We start from the raw sequence: 12,853 nt of genomic DNA, 5'->3' as shown, positions 1-12,853 counted from the left end.
TAGGTTCATAGGTGTGTACTAGGCTAATGGCCCTGGAGCCTTTACAACCCTAGCCCATAGGATTACCCTGCCATCGTGCCACCTGGCCTTAGTTCCCAGTGCCTGTGTCGAGTAGAGCCACTGGAGTGATCCCTGGGGTGAATTTTCTATTTCCCATCCACTCATCAAGATTTCTCTTGAAGAGGCCAGTGAGATGCTCTGTTTGACATGTATGGGAAGTCTATTCCATAGCATGGGCAGTCTCTGGGTTATGAACTTGTCCCTCTAACATGTTTTGTTGATTGTGGTAATGAGGTTGAGGTCTCTGGAGCATGTGGTGTGGAGGGATTATGATTTCTTTAGATGTATTTCTAACAGAGCTGGATCAGACATGGCTTTTTATCATAGTACTGCCTTTAGTCTGTCTTTACTCTGTGTTCCAATTGCACAGCAGATTTAAGCACATTTGTGGAAAAGTAACTAGACCACTGTAGATTCAAATGAAATCATCAGCTTTTGCAGTAAGAGGTTAAACAGCATTTATCATCACTCAGCATTGTTGTTCTGTGCCAGCATCAGTGCAAATGCAGATCACATAAAGTAAAGCCTTTTCCATGGGGCATTTGTATCTCTGTGTGTTGTGTGTGAATCAAATTTTTGATCAGATTAAATGTGTGAAGAAGGGGTGTACAGGATAGTGATGAAAATCGTGTTGGCAAGCAGAGGGTAGGACAATGGGGAAAGAATACAGGAATTTGCAGGAGGGTGGTGGGAGAGCACCATAGCTATCCACTTCTTCACAGCATAAATATACACTTGTAGACACTGTTTCATGACTTTGGAGTCACATTATACCAGTGATGGCTGACAACACAGAATAATGTTGTATGGCCAATTGGACCAGTGTGTCATGATGACACATAGGCAAAGCAGAGAGCTATGAAAGAGGAGTAATTTTTTTGTGGGCTGGGTGCTGATTTGCTGCTTTTTTATGAGAGAGAGAGGAATGTGGAAGGTGCTTAAGAATGAGAGGGTCAAGCAAGAAGGATAGGTTAGACAGCATGAGCAGACATACTGCACATATAAGACATACAGGGATGGTGATGGAAGCAAAAGGTTGGGGGACACCATGAATGGGGATAGGTAGGAGACATCAGAGATGCACCCACGTACAGCTGAAGAATGGTGAAAATCTAGTCCTCAACCCCAGAACTGTCATCACTGTATCTTGTATCAGCTGCTTAGGTCAATGCCAGATGTGGCATCATTTTAGCAATCTTATGCAGGACCTTTTCAACCCTTCCAATACTTGCTCCAAGGCCCCTCTCCATGATATCCTCCAACAGCACTGTCAACTCCTGCCAGGTGACAAAATCACTACCTGTAGTGTTACTGCTCCAGGAGGGTACCACTGCACCAGCAGCTGGGACAGAGCTACCTGATGCAGGTGGAGCAGGTAGGGCAGGGGTTATAGAGGCAATGCTGACAAGCTGTGAACCTGAAGTGTTTGGGGCCTGTTTTTCCATTTCTGGAGGTATGGAGGGCTGAGCTGCATTGGTCGGTCTACCACTCTGTGCTGTTGGTCATATTGTTTTCTTCAGTAAGATACGCAAACAGAAGATTGTAGCTATATTATAACCCCACCACCACCAAAATAAGAGAGAGAGAGAGAGAAAGAGAGAGAGAGACAGAGAGAGAGAGAGAGGGTGTTGGGGGGTGGTGAAAAGAAAAGATATCCATGGCATTTTACATTAATTTATTTATTTAATACAATGTTCAGGGCAATACATCAACAATTACAATAATTTAGTATTGTACACCTTTGCCACATGATATATGATGCTAAGGTAAGAATTTGTCATAAAATAGAGAAATCACATTGATAAAATATAAGAAATAGCAGCCCTTATTTCACTATGATGGAGATGACATATGCATTTAAATGTAATGATTGCAATTACCATATCTGAATTTTTCTTAATATATTTGTTATGTGTTATGTCCCATCGATTCGAGTTTGAGTCTTGGCAACTTGATAGATTAAAGAATTAAAAAGGATTCGGTTTTGTGCTACTCTTTATGATCATATTGATCCACCCCCATTGGCGGTCTTCCTCTACACTATGTACCCTCAATCTTTCAATCTTTCCAACCATAATGTCCTTTTCCATTGATCTTTCCCTTTGAACCATGTAACCAGACTACAACAAAAGCAGTTTCATCATTTGTGTTTCCAGTGAGATTCCCAGTTTAATTTCCTCTATGATCGACTTATTGGTCCATCTCACTGACCATGGCACATGCAGGATTCTTCTCCAGCACCACATTTTGAATGAGTCAATCTTGCTTCGATCTTCCAGCTTTCACAATTGTAGTTGACAACCGAGAATAAAAGAGTCTGAACTAGTCATATCATTGTCTGTAGTCTGATATCCTTACTTTTAAATATTTTTATGTAGAGAGTTCATAGCCATCTTGCTCAGCACCAAACGATGTAATATTTCTTGAGTGCTCGTCGAATCATTAATCACAAGGGCACCCAATAGGTTCATATTCAAAACCAGATAAATTTCTTCTCTATCGAGCTTGAATTTATCGATGTTATCGGCTGACATAATCTTGGTCTTCTTCATGTTCAGTTCTAGGCCGATCCTTTAACTTTCTTCTCTGACTTTCCTCAATAGATGTTCCATAGCTTCCTTTGTTTCAGTCAGTAGTGTTGTGTCATCGGCACGTAGTCTAATGTTATCCTCTTCTAAAATAGCCTTTCAGAATATGGCTTCAGTATACAGACTGAACAAATATGGTGACAAGATACAGCCCTGTCTTACACCTTTTTGAACCGAAAACCACCTTGTGTTTCCGCATTCCATTTGAACCATAGCTTCTTGGTCTTCATAAAGATTTTTTATTAACTGTATGATGTGTTTCAGTATTGAACAAAAACCAAGAAAAAACAAATTCACAGCAGCTTCAAAGTAAAACTTATAATCCCACAAATGAAGCAGCGTGTCAGGCAAAACAATAAAGCCCAGAGCAGTATGAAATTGGAAAGATCATCATGGACAGCTCAATGCACTTCACCATGCTTTATTACACAAAAGACAGCACATTAACGCTCCACAATACATTTTCGTTTGAAAAAGCACTTCATTAGATGTGGGCTGTCCTATTACTACAACCTTTATACCTTGTACTTAATTGAGTTGATTGAATTAATTAACTAATCTAAAACTTGAATTTTACATATATATATATATATGTTACAGTCATTAAAACTGAAAGAAACTTTTATTGTTAAGATGAAACATTAATAAATAATGAATAAATAAATACATATTAAATTAATAGGTCTTGATTTAAAACCGCTTACTACAACAATAAGTAAATTTAAAGATAAAAGTTTCTTTCAGTTTTAATGATTGCAATATATATATATATATATATAAAATTCAAGTTTTAGATTAGTTAATTAATTCAATCAGCTCAATTAAGTACAAGGTATAAAGGTTGTAGTAAGAGGACAGCCCGCATCTTATGAAGTTCTTTTTCAAACAAAAACGTATTGTGGAGCGTTACTGTGTTGTGTTTTGTGTAATAAAGCATGGTGAAGTGCATTGAGCTGTCCATGGTGATCTTTCCAATTTCTGCTCTGGGCTTTATTGTTTTCCCTGACAAGTTGCTTCGTTTGTGGGATTATGTGTTTCAGTATTCCCATTTGCAATAGAGTTGTCCATAGCTTTTCATGACTAACAGAGTCAAAGGTCTTGCTATTGTCGATAAAGCAAAAATAAATAGGTTTCTGATATTCCTTAGTCAAATTTCCCTTAGTAGTATAAATACCACCTTTGGTCTCCCCTGAAAAGAAAGCTACTAGCTTAGTCAGACTAACCCAGCCAACAAAGGATATAAATAAGATAAAAAAATGGTTAAAGCTGGAACGTAGCAAGTCAGACTATTTTCCCCAGGTGCTCCTCATGTAAGGAATTCCCAAAATGTATAATTTATTTCTGCTTGCAGATGGTTATACTCAGTGCATACATTTAATTATATGTTGCCTACATTCTTGCTTTCAACTTAATTTAACTAATTAAAGTTAGAAATTTATGAAATTTCTTTAGTACTTTTAGAAGTCTGGCTTGCAGTTCTAATTGCTTGGAATCCTCTTGAGTATCCTTTTTGATCTTGTGTGATGTATGCACAACATCCTATTTATTCTTTAAACACATAAATCCTTAAAGCAAAGTAAAGCTTTAGGTCCAGCTTTTCCTCTTGGTAATGAGTTAAGGATTATTGGCTATTAATGATAAGCTTGAATGCTAGGATTGAAGGTTAGGCCTAAGTTGGAGGCACTGCTATATTGCATGGTGAGCCAATTTAAAGCATTCTTTCAGAAAGCTAAGGAAGGCTAGCCCTTCTTTTCCATCTACTTAATATAAAGTAACCGGCTGCCATAATAAAAGCGACTGTCCAAACATAAAAAAAACTTTAATAGTTTAGTGCATTCATCTACAATAAGTAGACTTCATCAGAACGGTTTTGATGAAGTCTACTTATTGTAGCCGAAAGCGCTAAACTATTAAAGCTTTTTTATGTTTGGACAGTCGCTTTTATTATGGCAGTTGTTACTTTATTTTAAGTGTTTGATTACAGTGTTTTATTTATCGTACGTTTTGTTTGGAGCCATCTAATTGATATGTTATATGCCATAACTTTTTATGCCATTTTCACACAAGAATCCCATAATAAATGTTTACACCGTCCCACCTATTTTCAACTCTTGGCTCTACTACAGAGCTATATGTCAAGGCCACAAGAATTTTGCAAAGATGTTAGTTGATTTATTTAATGCCAATCATTATTCCTTTGAATAATGTCAATTAACAGGGAAATGGAAGAGCTGGTCAGCATGCAGGTAAAGGGAGAATTGTGTGAGATTTGAATTCCCCTTAATTAGTACATCAGGAAGGCCAACATAATAGAACGCCGAGCACAGATAAGGCTACCTTAGGGAATAAATAGTCTTTTTCAGATCAACTAAAAAGGCTGCTGAGGGGATTGTGTGATAGCTTTCAGGACTGAATGCACACATGTACATTAAGAATGTATGCACATGGTCAGTGCTTGATCTATCTTTTACAAACCCACTGTGTAATTCATAGGTTAATTGTTGGAGAAGGAGTTGTAATCTGGGGCAATTTAAGAAACTGAGCTAGGCTCCTCAACAGTATCTTGGATGTCTAATAACTAGAACCTATAACTGACTTGTTCATAATTTCATAGTAAGTAATTGCAACCTGTAGGCATTGCATATCAGAAAGCAGGATGTGGCTTATTTATAGGTGGCTACATTACTTATTAAGTTATGGCAATCAAAAAGAACATAAAAGATTTGCAAAAAGAAGTGATTCACTCAGTACTGTGTTAAACATAATACAAAATAGTCATATTAGTGATGGCTTTTCGCTGTCTCGAGAGACAATGAAGTCTGTGTCACAAAATCAGTTGATGGTTGAAGTGCAATGTCTGCTGTATCTGCAAAGTCTGATAGTATTACTTATTCTAATGGACAATAAATACTATCTTGTTTTTGGCATAAAAAGTAAATGTTAGCAACACAGAGACAAGCATGGCTAGTAAATAGTTGGATACAGTTAACATATATATGCGCACACAGCAGACCCCCTAACACACATAGAGTTTTCACAAACAATAACTGCATATTTTTCATATTCTAAAGCATCTTTGTTTTGCAATTAATTTAATTTGCAGTTTTACTCCTGATGTTAACGTTTCAAGTGATTTTGTAAATAAATAAGTAAACAAATAAAAAAAGACTACCCCTCCTCCCCCTGGATTCAGCAAGCTCTGCATGGCGTGCAGGAATAGTGCAAGAGCTGCTGGAGGCAATATGGCTGCCGAGAGATCCAGGAACAAGCTCCCAGGATGTGCATGAGCACTCCTGCACTATTCCTGCATGGACACAGCTCCTGTATGTTAATTACCCCATTTTCAGGTAAAAAAAAACATGCAAATGAAGTGAATTAGTGATCCAGGAAGCTGGTAGCTGTCCATGCAGGAGTAGTGTAACCTGCAGAAATGTGTTCAGCTAGTACCCGAGTGCATTTCTGCAAACTACAAAACTGAGCCATGACAGCTCCAAATAAACAGTGTATATAATGTGGAAGGCATGCCAATGGCCAGATATATGGCCATTGGCATTGAAAATAGGTTCAAAATAAAAAAATAACTTTTATTTTTTTGTTTTGCTGATTTTGGCCATTTAAGTGTTGGGCAGTGGCACACAGACGGGATCAGCACGAAAATAAAAATAAAACCTTGAAAAAAGCTGTTTAGGCAAAATCACAATTTTGCCATTGTAGTCAATGGCAAACAGAAGACAACAAGACCACTGAATAGTGGTTGCAAAGGGAGAAGGCTCAGTGTTAGACTTGTAACTAAGCATTAGCAGTCAATTCTATGCAAATGAGGGGAATGATACTGAATCACAGATTTCCCCTCATTGCTAGCCAGCACCCAACCATGTAGGTGCAGGAAAACCATGGTGCAAGCCTAAGAGTTAGCTGACATCATAGAGTGGTGTATCAGGCATACTGTAAGCTTATTAGAGCTCTGTGGCTCGGGTTTGCCCTCAGCTTAGCAGAGCTAAGGAAGGGGGTGTGTCTGAAGCTGCCAGCAGTCTTTACATTGCCTAAATGGGTGTACGTGCTGCCCACCGGGTTTTAAACAAAAAAATGAAACCAGGAAATAGCAACTTGATTCACATCTGAGCATTGGGTTTGTGCAGTGCACCTTGGGGCTTAAACAGGAAGGCAATGGGAAGGGATAACAGCAGTAGGAAGGTAATCAAGGAGAACTAGCATAGCTGGCAGTTGAAATGTATCACAATAAGCCAGTTACAGAGGCAGCAGCCCAGCCCAGCCAAGCACACTACTATAAACTATGAATACACTTTTCCCTCTGTTTTTTTCCCACAAACTCTACACCACCTGTGTACATAAATGGGGAAATTTTACCTAACAAAAGCAACAAAATGATAGGGGCTGCTTTTGCTCTCATAAATCAACATGTGGAAGAGGCTGAGGGTGGTGAGGATGAGAATGCTGATGACCAACCCACAGTGAGGAGAAGGAGAAGACTGTACAGACCCAGGGTAACCTACCAGGGGCTATATGAGCTGGAGATAGTGGAGCGCTATAGGGTGGAAAGGGACATCTTACAGCAAATTGTTGAGCTGTGCCGGCCATGCCTCACACACAGAACCAACAAAGGGGAACCCAACCCAGTGGATACCAAGGTATGTGTAGGCTTAAGAATACTAGCCACAGATACCTTCCAAACTGGGGATATTATGAGGATCTCACAGGCATCAGCATCCCGGGTACTCTACCAGTTCCTGGATGCCATGTCAGCACATGCCGGTGAGCACATATATTTCCTCAACACCCGTGAGGCATTGACCAGCAATATGCGTCTCTTCCACCAAATAGCAGAATACCTGGAGGTAGTGGGTGCTATAGACTGCATGCACATGCACATCAAAGCACCACCCGGTGAGCAGGATAGAGTCTACATAAACTGCAAGGGCTTCCCCTTCATCAACTGCTAGGTTGTGTGCGATGCCCAGGGCATTATAATGAATGTGTGTGCTGGCAGCCCTGGAAGCTATCACGACTCCCACATCTGGCATATGACACAGCTGTACCAGAAATTTGCCAATGGGGACATCCCATATGGTCACCTAGTGGGGGATGCTGATTATGCACTGGAACCGTGGCTGATGACACCCATCAGAAATGCACACACACCAGAACAAGACCTCCATAATGAGGCACACACACAGACCAGAATCATAATAGAGCATGTGTTTGGGATGCTCAAGTCACGGTTCCAGTGCCTGGACATATCCAGTGGAGCCTTGCAGTACTCACCAGCTACATGTACCAAATTGTCATTGTATTTGCTATGCTACACAATATGATCCTATGGAAACAGCTGCAACAGGAACAGCATGGGGAAGGGCGACACAGCTTCCCACCATTCCCAACGCCAGCACAGGCACAGAGTGACTCAGAGGAGGAACAACCTGAGCCTGCCCCAGTAGGCAGAAGGAGGTGTGCCCAGTATGCCGAGGCCTTGGGAAAGATGCAATGCATAGCACATACACTGACACGGTAGGAACCCAGAGAATTACACCTCACTCTGACTCACACATAAAGTAAAAGGGATGCCAAACATGACACTACCTGTGTTTAACCATGTATAAGGAGTGTACTATGTGCATCCGACAAAGCCCTCCAGCACCATCCTCAATACTGGCACAGCCACAAGGTGAGTCATGCTCACTATCAAGTGCTGTTAGTAGTAATATGTTCTGCTTCCTCTATCTATGGTATGGATGTGAGCACATTAGGGAATTGGTTGGCTGAATGGAATGGCAGCAGATAGTAGACACCCATATCAGCAGTATGAAATCCTTAACAAATACTGGTGTCAACATAGTAGGCAGTACTAGACAAGGTGACAAAACCCACTGCAGGGCATGTGGTGGACCAAATGTGTGTCCATAGGACACACACATGCATGTCAGTGAGGCTCACATACCCAACAACAGTCTCAGCCAGCAGGACAGGCATAGAGAAACACAAAGAAAGGCTGTGCTAAGGCCTCTGATTGATGGCTATGGAGAACAGCCCCCATCTAGACCTACACAGACAGACTACAACAGGTCAGGCAGTGGGATGTTAGTTCTGAAGGGTAAGAAGTCTGAAACTGAAATGTAGATCAATAAAACCTAAGAACTGTAGTACACTGATATGCCTCTAGTCTGCATGATAGGTCAGAATGCAGAATGAAATGGAGTACCTGAAATACCAGTACAGTCATAGCAAATGTTTACAGTTGTCCGGTGTAACCTCCCCCCACAATCCTATGTAGAAATGTAGTAATATGTATGTGTAGGTATAATAATAGTGGAGCACAAATTACCTGAGCTGGCCAAAGTAGCAGGATAGATTGTAGCATGTGTACAATATGCAGGGCTCTGTGTGTTAGGTTGTTGTGTGTTGTATATTGTGTGAAAGTGTGACCACCACCAGCATGTAGGCATGGAGGGCTGTGTCCTGGTGGCCAATGGCCAGTACTGTTGATGACAGGGCCAAGTTCTCACAACTGCAGTGCCAAACACAATGCATCTCAGCAAGACAAAATCCAGCAGTAATCCATACTAATTGTTCAGATGTAATATTTGTCACCATCTAAAAGATGGACATGTCATGAATGTGGGCTCAGGCACACAAACAGTAAACAGGTAGAAGTATCCTAGACAGAGAGTGTATAAAATATTACTGTCAAATGGACACACCTTTGGAATTGTACATACAGGTTAGCAGCACATTAGTTGGCTGTGTAGTATGGAATACTGATGTCATCTGGCCAAACACTGGCAGACCACAAAAGGCACAGGTATGAAGTACTGAGAAACTGCTGATGTCCCTGCACAAGCCAGCATAAGTGGAATGCCCCACTTATATCTGTGAGTCAGCTGCAAATAGCATGCATAGCATACATACACCCATCTCTTCCCAACATCAGCCACAGGTACCTCACAGGTCTTATTGCTGCTGTTGGGAATGAGTACAATATGACCCCCACCTCTGTATGGGAATAGCCACAGAATGCAGCATGCTGAAGAGGTGTCCCATGCAGGTTTGCCCCTAGCTGTAAGCAGCACCCAATAAGGACAGAAACTATTGACATTAATGCCTTGCACACCTACTCTGTCTGCCCAGGGGAATATAGTGGCTTACAGCCTGGGAATGTAGGAGTGACACAATGCACCGGCCTGCTACAGATGGCCTGCATCACTACCAAATGGCCTACAGTCCTCTGTCAAAGGTCTGTGTCTCACCCGTACTGCCAATGTATGTTATCTCATGGATTCCCAAATAACAACGTAACACAGTCCACAGAACACAAATGCAAGGCCATGTTGACAAATCCCAATAGCATGTCCACTATGTCCTACTTCATGAACTGTGGACCAACCCCTAAATACTGTTGGGATGAAGTGATAACTACAGGGATACTTATCAGATAATGTTTGCATAATGTTCGAAGAGGATAGAATAACAGGGGGGTGGGGTAGAAGCATGGAGTGTGTGAAGTCTGAAACTCAGATGTGTACACATACTATCCCTGCCTGCAAACACAGGAATGGGTGGCTACAAACCTGCTCGTAAACCACAATGTGAAGGGGAAATGTTCAGATATATGAGCACTGCCTCTGGAAAACCTGTGTGAATCTGTACAGCTGAGAGATATGGCCACAGCAGGATATGGCCATTCTGTCACGTCGATAGATGTACAAGCATGGGATCCTCAGCCACCACAGTACCAAGGTGCTGAACCATTTACACAGACCCATCAGCAAGTGTCTGCAGCTCCCCCTCCAGAATGGCATGATTGTGCAAGAATAAGTTGGCTGCAGACCACAATACTGGACACAGCTTCATTCATCTTATATTCCCCAGAAAATTACTGCAAGCAAATATGTATATCTGTCAGTAGCTGATGACATAAAACATCACAGTGTAAAACCGTACATATGTCTGAATATCTCTGCTAACACAAAACCATGTAGCTGAAGCAGCACAGACACAATTAGTTACAGTATTCCACTATCCTTTGCTCATTGTGACCCCATATTGTCAACCGATCTACAGATATATTGCAGAAAGAGGTTAATAGCTGTAGGTGTAGAACACATATGCCTGCACTGGAGTATAACCTACCTGGAATGGATTCACACATCCAATACAGAAGGTCATACCGGGCATGCTCTACACTTAGAAATGAAGCTCATGTCTGGCAACAACAGTGGACTATACATAACTGTCAGTCGCAGATGTTTGTGCACACTCTCCACATTGCACACCAGTCATGCTTTGTACACACATCGGATAGGAATACACACATATATCCAAGGAAAACACACTATAATAGGCCAAACATGCACATACATAGATGTGTGGAAAAGAGTGGCAGTCAGTGAGAAAGAGCTTCCCATCATGAGGCCTGTCTCACCCAGTACACATCCAATTGGTCAATGCAACATGATGTGCAAATGTCTATCCCTGTAGACATTTGATTCTGGTATCCCTCAGCACTATAATGTCTGTGGTGTGTGTGTTAACTGTGTAACATGACGGTAGAAGTCATTATTCATGTAGCAGTTGTATACATGTTCCTGCTAAATGTAAACCTGTGTGTGACTAAGTGTTGTGTGTGTGCTTCCAGACGAAAGGTTTATGGCCCATTCATACACACTGCACTTCCCATTGCCGTACTTTGGCAAGCCTGCTGATGTCATTCACCTTAAAATACACCTTTGGGGCTAGGCTAGCCCTATAAGCTCTGTGGCATGTGCTATAACTGCATAACGCTATAATATGATATACTAGTTAGGTAGGAATTCTAATCACAGACTTGGCAACTGTGAGACTCTGTGTGTGTGTGTGTGTGTGTGTGTGTGTGTGTGTGTGTGTGTGTGTGTGTGTGTGTGTGTGTGTGTTTAGGGATCAATGCTTTTGAGGCTAGTCACTGTCACTACACTGTCCATTGTCCTACTTTGGTAAGCCTGCTGTTGTCATTCGCCTTGACATACACCTTTGGAGAAGAGCTAGCCCTACAATCTCCGTGGCGCGTGCAATAACTGTGTAATGCTATAATGTGATGTACTAGTTGGATAGGAATTCAAATCTCAGACATGGCAACAGTGAGACTGTGTGTGTGTGTGTGTGTGTGTGTGTGTGTGTGTGTGTGTGTGTGTGTGTGTGTGTGTGTGTGTGTGTGTTTGTTTGTTGGTGTGTGTGTGTGCAGGGATCAATGCTTTCGAGGCCATTCACCGTCACTACATTTTCCATTGTCCTACTTTGGCAAGTCTGCTGATGTCATTCACCTTGAAATACACCTTTGGAGAAAGGCGAGCCCTTTAATCTCTGTGGCACTTGTTGTAAATGCATAATGCTATAGTGTGATGTACTAGTTAGTTAGGAATTTTAATCCCATACAAGGCAACTGTGAAACTCTGTGTGTGTGCAGAGACCAATGCTTTTGAGGCCATTCACAGTCACTACACTTTCCATTGCCCTACTTTGGCAAGCCTGCTTATGTCATTCACCTTGAAATACACACTTGGGGAAAAACTAGTCCTGTAAGCTCCATGGCTCATGCGATAAATGCAGTATACTGTAGTAGCAATGCATAGCTAGGTAGGGGTCTGAATCTCAGTACTGTCAAGTTTGTGTGTGTTTATCATCAGTATCCTGTGTGGAGGTAGCTGTGATTGTGTAATAACAGGACTCACTGTGGGGCGGGTTTTCTAAATTTCTTATATTGAGGACATACTATATGTCACAATGTCCACCTTACAAGGACAACAGATGTCAAATAGCAGAGAGGCTGGTGTAGACAATCCATACCCCTACATGTGACATTATAGATTGCAGAACAATATAGGCAACCCTTGTATTATCCAGAGAACACTATCCACCCATTTCTCATAAACAAACACACCTGGCTAGCCAATGACCACTATATTGGTAGTTCCCTGCATATTGCCCACAGATAGTAACCATGGTGTGATTCAGTGGACTACAGAGGATATGGCACCCTGTTCCATCCCTATAATAGGCAAATAATTGCTTACATTGGTTCTTTGCTATGTTCCCCACTGGACGCCTGCAACAACTGTAGAGTCAGCAAATTTAACCCACAAAGGAAATACCATGCCTTATACACATGCCCTGTATGGACAGATGCCACTAACACCAATGAATACCTGTATCATGCT

This window comes from Protopterus annectens, chromosome 3.part1, assembly GCF_019279795.1.
Source record: "Protopterus annectens isolate FY-2018-M chromosome 3.part1, PAN1.0, whole genome shotgun sequence".
NCBI classification, from domain to species: domain Eukaryota; kingdom Metazoa; phylum Chordata; order Ceratodontiformes; family Protopteridae; genus Protopterus; species Protopterus annectens.
The sequence above is the reverse complement of the archived record's forward strand: the minus strand, read 5'-3'. Positions refer to the sequence as shown.